This window comes from Pteropus alecto, unplaced genomic scaffold (assembly GCF_000325575.1).
Source record: "Pteropus alecto unplaced genomic scaffold, ASM32557v1 scaffold88, whole genome shotgun sequence".
In the NCBI taxonomy this organism is placed as follows: Eukaryota; Metazoa; Chordata; class Mammalia; order Chiroptera; family Pteropodidae; genus Pteropus; species Pteropus alecto.
The window spans coordinates 5,882,077-5,898,466 of NW_006494611.1; the positions used below are offsets into that span (position 1 = coordinate 5,882,077).

General features: G+C 42.7%; 1 protein-coding gene across 13 annotated transcripts in view; it reads left to right on the forward strand.

Moving 5' to 3' along the window:
- Nucleotides 1–16,390, forward strand: part of LPP (LIM domain containing preferred translocation partner in lipoma) — a 613,522-nt gene that overhangs the window by 32,685 nt on the left and 564,447 nt on the right. For 11 of the 13 annotated variants that reach the window (XM_025042205.1, XM_015599903.2, XM_025042213.1 and 8 more), the window contains one exon: nucleotides 14,956–15,080. The exons of 1 other annotated variant lie outside the window; for it this stretch is intronic. The gene's annotated coding sequence lies outside the window, so the exon portion shown is untranslated. Of the gene's footprint in view, nucleotides 1–14,578; nucleotides 14,662–14,955; nucleotides 15,081–16,390 lie in introns of all 13 variants that reach the window. One more of the 13 variants, XM_025042204.1, reaches the window with a different exon arrangement.

A 16,390-nucleotide genomic window follows, 5' to 3' on the forward strand; every position in this document is an offset into this window, starting at 1 on the left:
TTTGAGGAAAGGCGAGATTATTAGAACAAAGAGACCACTGTGAAGAAATCCACGGTCATGAGAAGACTAAGTTTTGATATAATGAGAAGACTGTCTTATTATTTTATTGTCATCCTACAGCATTGCGTTACTATAAAACTTTAGTCTGGTAACATTTATCTAAGATATTTACAAAGTCTGTGTGACATAGTTACATAAATGGGGTCCTTGTCTTTGAAAAGCTTTACAATTCATTGATGAACATGGATCATATGCTAAACAATATGTACCCAGTTGCACTATGGAAAAATTCTGAGCTTAATGAGTTGCAGTCTAATTATTTTGGATAGTGGGTGATAATATTGTATCAAAGGTGATGATGAGACACATAGAAATAGCATATTGCAGCTTGTAGAGGATCTGGTCCAATAGTCTATGAGAAAAAGGTGACCTGGAGGGGAGAAGTACTCTCTCAAGGTCATGTAAGTAGTTAGTGGCAGAACCAAGTCTAGACACCATATCTTCTTGCTTCTAAGATCCCATTGTTCATATTTCATCTCTTATGATTTAAAACATTTGCAGTTTTATTTCTAGGTATGTAAACTGTACTTCATGGAACTGGAAATTAGAAAAATTTTCCATCATATAGCGAATACATTTCCATCGTAGTAGAGAATATATTTGTCCAGAATGGAATCAAGAAGGATCTAAGCTCTGAGACATAAGGAATTATTTCTGAGATGAGGGAAAGTGTAGGCAAGTCAGGGCCCTTTCTTAGGATATAATTGGAGTCATGCTGTTTCTGATCTTTGGGGAATTTCAGAGTTTGTTTTTGGCTAAGACACTTTCATTCTCCAGAACACAGATTCCATATCTATCAAATAAGAGTTAGATATGATGGTATGGGCTTTGTAGACCCTTTAGCTCTGAGCTCTGTGAGTACATAATTCTGTGTTATGTCCCATGTTTAAGGTGACTTGAAAAAAAAAATACCTTGCTGAATCACTAAGCATCACCTGCTTTGGTCTGGCTGGGAAGTAGGTCAAAGCTTGGCAGACATGAAAATGTGGTTGGCTCCAGCTGTGAGCTCTGCCTGGGTCCCAGTTGTAGACACCTGCCTCAGAAGGCATATGTGGGAGGGACTGACACTCAGAAATGGAGAAGGGCATATTTGTGATCCTAAATACTACAGGCAAGGATGGGTAATTGATAGAAGGAGCAATTTGGGGGTGGGTGGCGAATGAAGGAAGCATAATTGGGGACTGGTAGAGAAAGGGAGAAGCTGGCATTTATTGACTGATTATCTGGCGAATATTCTTTTTTTTTTTTTTTAAACTTTTTTCAAACATACTGGAACGTGAGTGTTATTATTCGGATTTTAAGGATGAAGAGTTTGAGCCTTGGAGATGTTAAATGATTTGTCCATGGTTAGGCTTCTGGTAACTGAAAGTGGAGAGAGTCAGTGTTGGTTCTGACTCCAAATCGCCTTTTCTTTTCACAGTCAAGTGTGTATGCTATGTTCTATAGGGGACAGAGTGAGGAAGGAGACAGGCAAAGTCATGGCCTTATATTGCTTGCAGTCTACGAAGCGTGACCGACAGCAAAGTAAACAAATCCATATTTTCAGAGGGTGGAAAGTGCTGCTGAGGAGAAGACAGCAGCATTAGCAGACAGTGAGTGAGAGTTACATGTTGTGTTTTTACATCCAAGTCCACAAGCTGGTCCATTAATGAGATGAACTGACCCGAGGACAACAACAGCTCTGGATTGTGATTCTTGAGGTTAGAATTTGGCTCTGGCCATGATATGAACCAACTGTGTTACTTGGAGAAGTCACTTCCCCATCATTAATATCGAGGACAGTAATCCCTGGCCTTTCTTCTTCACTGGATGTGGAGGGAAGAGGGAGTGAATCGTTTTGATGGACAACTGTTTTGAAAACCTCAGGAGGTTATAAAAATACAAGGAGTTGTGTTTTTAACAGCTTTGGTTAACTTTTAAAGGGATAACTTCTTGTATTTATTATCTTTTGTGTGCTTTGAGGAAACATGTTTCTTTTGGTCATTTTCTTATTCCCAGAATGAGGTTAGAATGAGGACCCCCATGCTAGTCTCAGAATTTGGATTGGATTTTTAGCACCAGGGGACCATGGCAGGTTTGAAGCAAACGGCTGACCTGTAGGTCATGTCATTGGAAGCGGGTAAGGATAAGCTGGAGGGACAGCAGCTGGGGTCAGGGAGCTAGGTAGCTGGAGAGGTGGGCGTCAAACTGGTTTGACACACAGTGGGGCAAGTTTGTACACAGTGGGGCAGTTGGGCAGTAAATACTTGTTGAAGTCCTATTATGTGCCAGGCTGTGGCCGAGGAGGGAGAGGCCTCGGAGACATTATGAATCAATTCAGCATTTGCCATGAGCTTGCCCTGAGTGGAGAGACCTGGATGCTGAGGAGTCATGTGCTTCTGGCCCTCAAGGAGCATCCTACCCAGTAATTAGTATCTGTCATGTTCCAAAAAGTGTGTATATCAACATTCATTTAGTAGCTAAGTTATCCATATAGACAGAGATGATATTTAAATGTGATTAATACCCTCTACTGAAGAGGCACCAGCTTTGCCAAGGATAACATTTCCATCGTTAGACTGTGGGGAGGTTCAAGGGGTCCTAAAGGAGGGACTGGGGAAATTGGGGTGGTGTGATGACACTTGGAGGCTTTGAAACAGAAACTGTTTACCAATGGGCAAGGAAATATTTAAATATTTTAGCTACCTGTGTTGCCGTATCTCTGTATACTGATGAGTATCAGCCTTGTGTGGTTATTCATTTACCTTTTAGTGTCATCAGTGTAATAACAGGGCACAGGGGAGGGGATTATTGGAAAGGCTTCATAGGGTCAGTGATGCTTGAGCCGGGTTTTGTAAGATGAAGAGGAATTTGGTAAGGAACTTTCTAGGAAAAAGGGAGAACCTGGGTAAGAGCACCAATGTGTGAAACAGCACAGAACTTGACTGAATAGCTGAAGGTTGGAGCTTAAGGGATTTTGCGCTCAGGTGATGGTGAGCGCGGCAGCGGTACTATTGAAAGATCAGGAAAGCAAAGAGGAAGAACAGCATATCCATTTTACTGTCCCACAAGGGGAGCTCCTGTGTGCGGAGAGGGTAGGCAATTTTTACTTTTATGTTTATTTTAAATAATAACTGCTCTGTGCCAGGTGTTAGCGGTTTGTTAGCATTGTGTCTAGTCTTCCAGTAACCCCACGAGATAGGGATTTTTTATCCTTCCCTCATCTCACAGGTGAAGAAATCAGAACTCAGTTTGTGATTTGCACAACATCACACAATGGCAGGAACAAAATTTGAACTTGATTTTGACTGTAAAGCCTGAATGTTCTGCTTCTACACCATGTCACCTCTGTGTCCCATGAATTTGTAGTTACACACATGAGGAATAGAGTGCTTTTCTTGCATAGAAGTGTAAATTGTAACAAATACTGGAGACATCAGTATCCTCTTCTGCAGAATGGGGACCAGAGTCCTTGCTCCATGATTTGGCAGGCAGGACTCAGGGAAGAGGGAACCTCTACCCGGGGGCTTTCCTGTCCCCTGAGCAAGACCACTCATGGGGAGGTGGCTGTTTTGGTCTGTCTGTCCTACTGTGCCTGACCTTTTGACTGACTTTCACTCTCACAGGACCACCTTTTGATAGTGACAAACGCTGATCTCTTTGATGCTGTATGTTTCTGGTCTTGTGACAGGGCTTTCTCAGAGTAAGTCAGTAACATGATTTCCAGTTAAGATTTGGCCTCTCCTGTAACTCGAGTTTAGGGAGAGGCTGTGTCAGTCATGCTGAGGATAGTGTGTCATTCTGTGTGCCCTTCATATTTCTTACTGACATTTTGTTTGCTTTTGAGACTCCTCCCCTAACAATAAAAACAGAGAAGACAGACAAAACCAACTGAGGGGCAGCGTAGCGTGGTGGTCAGGAGCACACAGACTTTAAGCCAGATTGTCTAGATGTAGTTCCCAGCTCCGCCACTGTCTAGCCCTGTGTCTACTTGTGCCTCAGTTTTCTCATCTGTAAAATGAGAATAATGATAATGGTACCTACTTCATAGGGGCTGTTGGGAAGATTATGAATTGATATTAGTAAAGTGCTTAGAAAATTGTCACATATCAAGTGCCCTATAAGTGTTTGGTAAACAACAGCAGCAAAATTTTCTAAACTGCCATTTAAGATATTACACGCCATGACATGTTAGTGCATTCTGTTTTTTTTTTTTTTTTTTTTTTTTAAAAAGACTTGGCCAGTGAGGCACAAGTCTGACTTTTGCTTTGTGTCACCACTGAAAGGCGACATGTTCCTGTGGGTGGTCTGATAGAGACTGGTTGTGATGGCTGGTATGCCACAAGAACTTCACTGGATGTGGGAAACGTGTGGCTGAGAAACACCAAGTGGAACAGTAATTTATCTTTTACTACTAGAACAGAGTTTGGATTAAACGACATTTGCAGCTGAATTTATCTATTTTTTAATTTTTCCTGGTACTGTAGTCTGCAACTTGTGTATCAACAGCTTCATCTAGTTGGGTCGGCCAGTGAGTGATTTTTAATTTGGCTTTTAAAAAAATTAGGGGTCACATAAGAAGAACCAGCTAAAGATTTGGATTTTGACTTACAGAGTTTAAGGCTTTGCTATGCTACTCATGTATTGTGTCCCCATGGACAAGGGCTCCCCCCAACCCCCTCTGTCTCAGGACCTCCACGTGTTCTTGTTCTCTTTGTTTCTTCCCCACTAAAATCGGGGTGCTGAATGGTCATGTGAGCTCCTTTATCTCTGGGGTCTATGAGTGGCCCTCATTCTTAGTACATTAGCTACAGAGTTTTGAAGGAAGTTTTAAAAAATCAGGTCTGTTGACAGTGGCTCTCATCAGCAAAAGAAAATAATTGATCATCTTTTTTTTTTTCCTTTCCGCTTGGTGTTTACGCCCCTAAGAAGTCTTTATTTTAGCTTCACACCTTTCTAATTCCTAACGTATTTCCGTGTATCATGCTCAAACAGCAAAATGAAACCAAATAGTCATGGCCATTCAGCTCTTGGAAGTTGTGCGGAGTGGAGACTATTTTAACTATCAAGTTATAAATGGTGTCTGTCCAAGACAGGACATTTTCTGTGTCTTGTCAGTAGAAAGGCGATCGAGTCCTCAACCATACCATCTCCCAGGCTTGCTCACGTCCTGCCCCAGCACTTTTCAGTCTGTACTTTGTAGGCAAGCCTTATCCAGTTCTGCAAACCTCGACGGGTATTGACTCAGGGAAAACCTAGTTGTTTTTCCCTAGGAAAATCAGAGTGACCACATCTTCTGTGATTTTTGAAGGGAAAAAGGAAGTATAGTAATGTTGGAAATTAAAATACTAGTGTTAATGTAGCCACACAGAGTTATATTTGTTTTTTGTATATGTGCATATAGACATGATTGATGTTTGTAATATTATAAGCTCATATGGTATACCTTTATAATATAGGGAAACTTCTGGGTGGTACCTTACTTCTGTATATTACTTAATGTTTTCACTATTTTGAGTTTTATGATGAGTCTATGAGATAAGCAAAGTTGGGGTTGTATTTTACCGCAGGGAAAGTGGAGTTCAGAGAGTTGAAGAGACCCACTTGAGATCCACGTGAGTGGAAGCTCTTCTGACTAGCATTTGATAGTGATTTTTGCTCTAAGAAAATTAGAGAGATTGACATACATCTTTTGTGATTTTTGAAGGAAAGAGAGGAAGTTTAGAAGGAATGGAATTTCTGCTATTTATATTAATATTAAGCTCTACCAAGGCTCCAGTCACAATATGACTCAAGACTGGAAATGTAAAGTATAGCTGATAGAGGGAAAGAAGTCATGGAGAGTTCACAAATTTTTACAGTGGAATGGCAATCTATCCATTCATTTCTTCATATTAGAGAAAAAGGTACAGTGATTCATCACAGGTAAACCAGAAATGACGTGTGGCTGTCAAGGATATACAATGTAGCCAGTTCGAACAGAAATGTGCTGTAAGTGGAATATACTCATCAGATTTCAAAGGCTTAGTATAAAATGATAATATAAACTATCTTATTCATAAGTTTTATGTTCATTACTTATGAAGTGATAATATTTTGGATATATTGGGTTAAAGAAAAGATTATTCAAATTAATTTCTCCTGTTTTCTTTTTGCTTTCTGAAATTGTGGCTGCTAGGAAATGTGGCTTGAATTATATATGGCTTCTGAAGCAGGTTGTCTAGAAGTAAGATATTCTCCCATATGCCCTCTCTGCCTTTACACTTGTCTACTTCCTCACCTTCTTTTGGATTCTTAGCCCATTTCAGTCTTATGGAAGCTGCTGTTGCCCAGGTCTATGGGGGCCAAGTTTGTTAACTTTTAACCCTGCTCTGATCTGGCCTCTGTGGTACAGTCAACTGTTGACCATTCTTGCTTCCTTAGCTTCCTATATTCTTCCCCTACCTCTCTGGCCTCTCCTTAAGGTTCCCATGATGGCTCCTTTTCCTCCTCAGATCCCATAATTGTTGATGTAAAACTTTGTCTTAGCCATCTTTGTTGTCTTTGTGCTCACGACTCTCATGGGGTTATGTTTGGTTTGGAACTCCTGAGTTTCAGACCTATGTAGGTAAGTGCCTTTTGGACACTCCAGTTGGAATTCTTAAAGTTACCTGAGACTCAGCATGTGTTTTAGCTGAGTCTCCTTGTCACCTTGGCAAATGAAATCACCAGCTATCTACTCAGTCACCCAAGCCTGGAAAATAGGACTCATTCTGGATGCCTCCTCCCTTTCCCTCACCTTTCTATTTAATCATCCTCAGATCTTAGTGAGTCAGCCGTGGTAACTACTCCTACTTACCCCTCCTTCACCTTCACTGTCCTCCCTAGGTTCAGATCCTTAGCATCTCTCTCCTGCTCACCTGGCCTTTGTTGTTTATTTTCACCCTCTTCTATTCCATGTTCTTCTTCCAGAGTGATTTTTCAAAAATGAAAATTCATTCAGGCTATATCTCTGTTTTTAAAATCCTTTAATGATTTTCTCATCCAGGGTGAAATTCACAATCTTTTGCATAAACTAGAAGACCCTTGGTATTTTGGCCCTTGTCTTTTTCCATCCTCATCTCACTCATCTCTGAGACATGGGATTCTCTGTAGCCTCCAGGACTTAACATATGCTGTTCCCTTGTCGAAACATTGCTATTATCCCCACCTTATCAGGGTAGCCTCCCATGTGCCTTTTAATACTTTGCTCTGATATCACCTCTGCTTAGAAAAGTGGTCCCCAACCTTTCTGACACCAGGGACTTCTGCTCCTATGAGAATCTAATGCCTGATGATCTGAAGTGGAGCTGAGGGGGTGATGTTAAAGCTGGGGAGCGTCTGCGAATACAGATGAAGCTTTGCTTGCTCACCTGCTGCTCACCTCCTGCTGTGCGGTCTGGTTCCTAACAGGCCATGGACTGGTACTGGTCCATGGTCTGGGGGTTGGGGACCCCTGGCTTGGAATACATCTCTGACCCCTGATATCCCCCCACCCCCAATTTTGGCTATTTATTGAAGTTGATTTCTTTGAGTGTAGTGGTCATTTCTTTCATTTCTGTGTCCCTCAAGTCCAAAATAGATGTGCAAGATATTGTTTGTTGAACAAATAAATGCCAAATAATAAGTAGAGATAAGGCATTGTGGAATTTGTGATGGAAATTCTAGCTAGGTAGGGATGGATGCAGGTCAGGCCCCTGGGGAGATAGCATTTGAGATCTGCCTTCAAGTCTGGTGGTATTAGGTTGAGAGGATGCAGAAGAGACCATGGTGTTCATCATCAAGTGCTATGTTCAGAATATAGAATAGGCCCCTCCCCTGGCCAATACCATCATCTCCAGAGTAAAATAAGGAGAGAGGTCTCAAGAGTCCATCTGGGCTAGTGTCTGTTTTCGGTCCTGAGTCGGCTTATCTAACACAGCAGAGCCTGCTTCCTTTAGTACACAGCTGGCAAGGTAGTAGGCACCTCTTCCTTGATCATAAGCTGTCCTGGAGGAAAGGAATGCAGAACAGTTGCTTGCATTTTCATCTTTACTTCTCCTTTGGAGCTGCCTTTCTGGATGGCAGCGAGGTGACCTCAGCAGGCAGAGACAGGATAGAGCAAAATGAGTCATCTCGGGCCCTAATGAGGTTCGTGAGGGACCCTTCCTGGGACTGAGGGTGAGGCGAGGTCGCGCTGTGCCTGGGGTGAGTTTTGCCTCGGGGCTCCAGGCGGCACTGGAGCAGCGCTGGGCTAATTTTACACACAGGAGCTGACTGTGCTGAAGGGCAGAGCTTATGACATTGGCCTTATCATCCTGTGATGCCCAGAGAACTCCCAAGGTACAGCCCCGTTATGTCTGGGTTATTTTTCCTCTTCCATTTTAATACATTTTTCCATTAGGTGTGCATATCAGCAAACAGGATGCTGAAGAGCAAAGAGCTTCGAATTTGGTGGAAGGCTGTGGAGCTGGATTTGGGTCCTGCCTCCACCCCTCGCTTCATAGCCATCTGACCTTGGACAAGTTATGTAATCTCTCTGAGTCTCAGTTTCCTCATTTGTAAAATAGGACTTATACCTGTGTCCTAAGATTGCTCCTTGGTTTACACACTAGCTGACACTCAGGAAACAAAGGTGCCAGTCACTGCTGTAGCTACTTTATTCACAGTGATTTATCTAATCCTCTAGACAAACTTACAGGGAAGGCACTATTACTAACCCTATTTTACAAACAAGGAAACAAGGACAGGCACATACATTTCTCGAGGCTGACTCCGTGAGGCTGCACAGAGCAGATGGGCTAGGTGTGTAGCGGTATGCCTTTGAGGTACTGAAGTATTCAGGGGCAAATCTGGAAAACAGAGAGGGCAAGCCAAGAATTCTTAGGAAAGAGTTAGTAATTGTGCTGTAACTGTGCTTAATGTTATAGGAATTAGAGTTTATGTTGACCATAAGCTCTTTTATGAAGCTCTAATTAGCTAATGACACTTGCCACTTAAGTCTTAGGTCCGTTGGGCTCATTACAGTGAAGTGACATATTGTCTTCCCCTCACAGAGGCAAGGGAGGGTCTTAAATATAGACAGACATAGATCTTACTCGAGCAGATCAAGAAATAAAGGAATGGATGATCAGTTAATGGATCTATTAGCTTTCTTTATTTTCTCTATTCCATCTATCTGTCTTAAGTGTAGGAAAGACATTTCCACACAATTTAAGTGGAAAGGGATTAATTCAGGGGAAAAGGTGCTAACAAAATTGCTGGAAAGGCTGGAGCAGTGGGAGCCAGGAGGCTACACCTGGAGCTATGAACTTGAAGAATTTTTTCCATAGCTGCAATCCAGGGATAAGGAAGATGGCATTAGGAAGCTGCTGCTGAAGCCCTCCTGCCTTTGAAACTTTTCTCAACATCCTCAGAGTTGGCGGCGGGACATTGTACTGCCAAATGGAGAGGCATTTTGACTCAGGATTCCACAATGTTGCTTGCCATAGAAATATCAGCAGGATGATTTAGCTTCACGTTTGCCTACTAAGTTTCACACGAATACATCTTATTTCTGGAACCTAATTTACTAGCTTTAAGGGAGTGTGGGAAATGTAGTTTTTAGCAATCTGCTTCTGCAGTGCAGGAAGGCACTTTAGAGGACAGAAAAGAACTCTGAGCCAATTGAGACAATATGTCTGCCACCAACACATTTAAAAATGTCCAGGGCTTATTATCCTATAATATTTAATATGTACAATGAATTATAATGTTGTAATATAATTACGTATAATATTCTACTTAATCTTTGTTTATTTATATAAAATATATAACATTAGTACACTTAGTATCCCCCAAAATATTTGTCCATTTGCCCAATTTCAGTTTCTGAATTAGGTTCTCCTTAGTTTTGACAACAGTGGTTGATTTGGAATTTTCCAATTCAGTTTAATCTCTTCCTGGGAATCACATCGTGGACAGTTGTCCTGTTTACATAATTTATTCAATAACGTTTATTAAACACTTACTATGAGCCTGACACTGGGCTAGATTTGGCTCTGTGGGCAGATGTAAGTCATAGGTTCTTCCACTGGGAGCCTTCACTGGAAAGAAAATAATAATAGTAAGAATAGTACAAGGAAGGTCATGATCGATGTCCTAGAGAGCAGGCTGAGCAAGTTCAGAGAAGAGAGATTATTTTGACTGGACTGTGAAACAAGGGAGGTTTCATGTAGGGTGAGAGTGGTCGGGTGATTTTTTGTTGGGAGTAGTAACATTTCTTTAAGGGGTTCTGCTAATCAGGTAGAATGTTTTTTCATTGTCTCAATGCTTTAAGCCAGACTACCATTGTCATGCAGTGGTCGGGGCCAGAGATGCTAGATGTCTGTAATACATGAGACACTCTGGAAATAACTCCATTTCTTGTTCCTGTTGAAAACTACCATTGGCCTTGGAGGATGTGTAGGACATCTGTATTGGATATTGGGGTGGGGAGGGGTAGTAGGTCAGGCAAGAGAATAATGTGGACTAAAAGTTCAGTCTGAATAAGCAAAGGGAGTTTATGGTGGGAAGAGAAGATCGAGTTCGAGTTATCGAGAAACTTGAGATTAGATAAAGCACTTGGACTTAATCTGTTGCCATTGAGAAACCACTTAAGATATTGGTGCAGGGTCCTTGAAAGCAGAAGCTTAGCCTCCTCTTCTTGCTGTGCAATAAGTGGACGTCAGTGAGCTTTCTGAACGAATGAACGAATGCCCCAGACAAATCATTTCCAGGAGTTGGGCTAGTTAGTATTTGAGTTTTGCCAATATCTGGGATTCTGTGGTCCTGGGAGAGCCCAGGTGTCAGCATTTAGACTTGAGGAAAATACCTGGAGAGGGCACGGCGGCCGGCTACGCAGGTCCTGTCTCCACATCTAAATGAGTGCTGTGGTCAGACAGCAGTTCTAGTTGCCTACACTAAAAAGAAAAGCTAATGCTTTGAAGAAAAGAGGGATTCTTCCATTGCCGCCCTCAGGGAGCCCACAAACCATGAGGCATGCATGTCAGGTCCATACTGTGAAGTCCACATTAATGCCCTTGCATCTCGAGCTTATTATAAATTGCCAAGTGAACCGGCAGTTTGCTAACAAGGCTCATGCACTGTGACCGTGACCGCAGTTGAGCATACGAGCGGCTTGCTGGTCTGCATGGTGATGCCGCCACACGGTGTCCCCTGTAGTGTGGCTTTTTGACATTTGAGTCATTCTTCCTTCTTATGGGGTGGACTTTGGAGGTTGGGAGGGAAAGAAAGCTCAGGGCAGAACTGACCACACACATATGTAAGCATTACTTTGTTAGTTCCTCTCTAAGGTTCTATTTCTGAAATCTCTCAGGAGGAGAGAGGAAGAGGTGTGTAGATGTGTGGAATGACACCACATCGTATGGCTCAGAGAAGGACAATGATTTGCCCAGAGTCATGCAGTGGGCTGGCCTGAGGCTGGCACCTTCTACGACAAAGTTTACATGGCACTCTGCTGCCGAGGGAGAGGATAGTGTGCATGGATGCTGGAGCCAACGGCCTGTAGTGGCTACTGGCTCTGCTTATTATGTTCTTCACCCACAGCTTTCTCATTTGTGGAGTAGGTGTCGTGGTTATATCTGACATTAAGCATTCAAGAAGGTGAATTTTTGTTGACTACAAAGAAATTCAAAATTATTTCTTCTTATCATGATGTGGATGTTTATGGACCAGTAATTGGTGGGACCATCTTTAGAGAAAGGATGGGGCACAGAAGACACTGCTGACTATACCTCATTCACAGAACCCTCTCAAGTGGTCCACTTCCCCACTGCATGGTAAGGAGATTTTGTGCTCAGATTTGGAGGTGCAACTCTGAGGGGAAGCATGGCCAAATTCTTGGAGTTGTGAAGAATTGGGGCTACACTCTTGCCTGGAGCAAGGGATTCTTGTAGCAATATAATGGGAGATGTGGCTGGAAAGGTGGGTTGGGGCTCATCCTGAAGGCCCTGAGTGCTGGCTTGAGGACACTTGGACATTCTTTTTCGTGTAGTTCAGAGACTACACGGGTCTGCTGGGAGAGCTGCAATGAAATGGGGGTTAACCTTCAAGATGTGCAGGGGTAAAAGTCAGGTGAGAGACAGGATTCTTGCAACTGGAACAGGAACCTCAAGACTGGATTTGGGCATATTCTAAGTTATTTTTTTCAGTGGTTCAACTTTTTTACTTGTAGCTATAATAAAATGATAATTTTAATATAGGAAAAAGAGCTGCGAAGTTTTCAAGAGTTTTCTTATCCATCACTCCTTGGTTCTAGTCAGCAAAACAGGGAGGTATAGGATAGGGCTGTTTTCATCCTTATTTCACAGATAAAGAAACTGAGCCTCAGAGAACAAGTGGGATTTCTCAGTCTGCTCAGCTGGTTGATGTGAAAGCTGGTGGCTGGGATGCCAAATCTAACACTCTCTCTTATGCCAATGACCCGGATCAGTGGTTTTCTCAAATTCGCTTTCTCCACCCTTGACGGTCTGCGTTGACATCCTTGGAAGCCTAAAATGGCCATGAATTTCAAAGGTTCCAGAGACAAAGCTGTAAGATTTTTCAAAGATGAGCTGTAGGGAAGTTAGGACTCAAAACGTATTTCTCTCTCTGGCTCTTTATTGGTGTCATATTGTTTGTTCGGGTTGAAAATGTCCATGAGAGCAAAGAAAGAAGGCAATGGGCCCCTTGAGCATCTTCTTTGCCCTGGACACAGTGCTACTTACTTTTCTACATATGGGCTTAGATAAATTTATAGATGGGGTGATCATAACGTAGTATTTTTATTGTAGCATTTTGCTAGAGAATTTATGCATATTAAATTAGTTAATTCTCATAAAACCTAGTTCGGTAGATAAGAATATTATTTCCCACTTTATAGACAAGAAAACCAAGGCTCAGTGAGATTTAAATAACTTGCTTGTGAGAACACAGGTCCTTAATAGAATATCATCTAAGTTTTCTAATTTGAGAACTCTTTTTTCCCCCCCTGCTACGGCCTATGTTGCCTGTCTCATTGGTAAAAAAGCAGAGCTGCTTATTGGGGAGGTACATCTCAGACCTTGGAGGTTACAGGCATCAGAGCTGGAAGGTACTATGAAGAGCTTAGAAGGCTGGTGGTTTTCAAGCTGGCTTCCCGGAACCTGGGAGACCTCAGAAGTGACCTTGGGGTTGGGGTGCTGGGTGGAGGAGGTGACAAGTGGTGAGAGAGTAGGAGGGAAGGGGAGCTCTGGATCCCAGTCAGAGCAGCTCTGCGCTTATTTACTTTACAACTGAGCAACTACAAAACATTTTGTTCAAAGGAAAAGTTCTGCTTCTAGGGGAAAAAACAGTTGGAAAACCACTATGTCAGCCCAGTTTATCCTTTTACTAAGGCTGAGACAAGTCACACTTAGGAGGAATCCAGGAGCTTTTTGTCCTTTTCAAGGAAATGTGCATTCTGTTCACCGCCCTCTGAGGCCTGTGGAGCACCTGGCTGCAGGTTCGAGTGTCAAGCAGCCTGTGAGTAGCTGCAGAAGCTTCAGGCTGCCCCATGTACACTACCCTTGACCTTTTTCAAGTTGGCTCTGTCTCCCCTTTGGACCTTGGGAATCTCACTGAGATTAGTTCCATTTCTGGGCAGAAGAGAGTAGAAATTACAGCCAGTATTGTGTTATCTCTTTGGCCCAACTTTCAAAGATATTGTTTAACCGAATACGTGTGATTATTGAGTGTCCACTGTGTATACAATACTGAAAACACAGGCCAGGTTCCTGACTTCAGGGAACTAGTGGGGAGACAGAAACAAATGGGGACTTTTGTCAAGTATTTTTAGAGATAGTTATGTTTGTTATATATGATTATCATGTGTGACAGTTACGTGAGGATGATTTCATCTCAAAGAAATGAGATAGAGTCTGGGCAATGCAGAGGAGGCTTAGAAATTGGAGAGGACAGTCTAGAATTGCAAGGGGTTGCTTGCACTGTGAGTTAGTTAATTGCAGCCTCTTCCACGTACTGTCTCTAGGATTGGTACAGTTTGCTTTTTCTTTTAGCCTTTATTTCCTCATCTGTAAGGTCACCGAGTTGCTGATGGCATTAAATGGAGTAATGAAGGCAACCTGCTTAGTACAGTGCTCAGCACAAAGGAAACAATCATTAATGTTGTTATTGTTTTTATTATTTGGCAGCCAAAGAGACTTATTTTGTTTTAAAAGCCGATCAATGGTGTGATTAGAGCTTTGCTTCTCTAAACAAACAAACAAACAAATAAATAAGAAAACACTGCTTTTAGAAATAAAATTCAGTCACCTTAGCCTGCAACAAATTACAGTATTTGGCTTCAGTTTACTTTTCTAAGTTATCTGTTTGTCTCCACCCTTCTGCCCACCTCTCCCATGAGTGACCTACACATCCTCTAAGCTTACCATTCTTTGGACATAGCTCCTCACTGGGTTCAAATCTTCCCTTTTGCCTGAAATGCCTTTGCTCCTTTACCCCTTTACCTCTCACACTCTAAGTCCTACCCTCTTTTAATACCTAGCCCAGCAGTCTGTTCCTCCCATTGAGAGGGGCCCTACTGAAGTCTGAACTCGTGGAGTGGACCACATCGTGTTCTGTATTATGGTCAGTGTCTCTCTTCTACTATGCTTGTGAGCTGCTTGAAATTACCTGCGTCTCACTGCTCTTCCTGTAGCATCCCTGGGGATTCAGGCACACATAGTAGGTGCTCACACTTCTATTCCACAAATTAGTGCTTTTCTCCAATGTTAAGCACAATGAAGAAAGCATTTTACAGATGATAAAATGCAAAGCAGAAAACGGTCATCACTGAGCCGTGTGCTCATCTACCCTGGGGATGGATTTCTGGGGATGATCCAGCCCCACCATAAATGACATCAGTGACTTGGATCTTTGCAGAAATTGAAGAGAATTCTGATGACTAGTGTGTTGGGAGAGTCCTGAAGGAAGCCAGACCAGCGCCTACACTCACAGAGCTTCTTGGGTGCCCTCTGGCTCCCCAGCGACCTACAGCAGGACCTCTGGTATGTAAACGGGCCTCTCTGCTGCCTGGGTTGCCCAGATCCCAGGTCCAGCCTCTGTGAATGGGCCTGGGAGGTTTAATGGGTTGGAATTTCTGTCTTTTTGATGTCTGCAACTTGAATCCTGGGCCCTTCATAATTCATGCTTAGGAGCTTTCTTAGTGCTCTCTGGTAAATAGCTCCTTACTGTGTGTTTATTTCCCCACGGGCATATTGCAGAGAGACTGGAGCCTGTGTTTCTAACAACTTCTCCAAGGAAAACATTGCAGATCACGTTTCTGGAACCGAGAATCTCGGTGTGGGGAAGGGGGTCTTTCAAATGTCCATCTCTATTACTTCCTTTCGGCCTGGCATTTGCTTGTAGCTGAAAAGGGAGAGTTTTTCTTGAGCACCGCTGTAGACATATGTGACTTGGCGATTGAAAATCTGACAGTCACTGCTGACCTTCAACTGCAAGAGTGAGTAGTGTATAGACATAACCTAGCAGAACGCCAGATTGTTACCCTTTAATTCCCAGAGCCTTAATGTTTCTTTGCCTTGAGAATGACCTCACTGGTTTTTAAATTTGTAATGGAATGCACAGTCATTTACAAGTAATCACACAATGATCCCTTACACTTTCGTGCCGCCTTCCCCATTTTCCAGAGGGCTTTCACTCTCATTATCTCATTTGATCCTCATAACTGCTCTGAGAGATAGGCAGAGGGGCTATTTTAGTTTTTAATTTTCAGGTGTAGAAAGCAAGGTTTAGAAAAGTTAAACAGTTGGCCAGAGGTCATACAGCTGGTAGGATTGCCCCTGGAATCTTGAGTAGTCTAACTCCGAAACCAGTATTCTTTTTACGACTTACTCATGCTGTGACCTTGGAAATATACTTAATCTCTCAGCCTCAGTTTGCCTATGACTGAATTGGTTATGAGACTACCTCCAGGGGTAATTGCCAGTAGGGATGAAATAAGACTATCTGGGAAAGCATTTACTAAATAGTAAAGCATGCTTCTAATGTGAGGCATCGTTACTACATATACTTTGAATCCAAATAGTGCCATCAGAACTGTGATGGAAAAGGACACCCCCACTCCCCTGCCACTGCACGGCCATTTGTAACGACACCGAGGTCTAGAATGGTGCTGGAGTTGTCAGGGATCATGAGCTCCCAGTCCTGTGATCAGCAGATTAGCCCTGTTGTCCTGCCTGCAGGCCGCGGAGGGCACTTGTGTTGATGAGGCCTTCTTTTCAGTAGAGTTCTCTTCATGCTTCTTTGAACAGCCTTTTATCCTGGAGACAGTGTTAGGTCTGAGAAGACTAGAGAG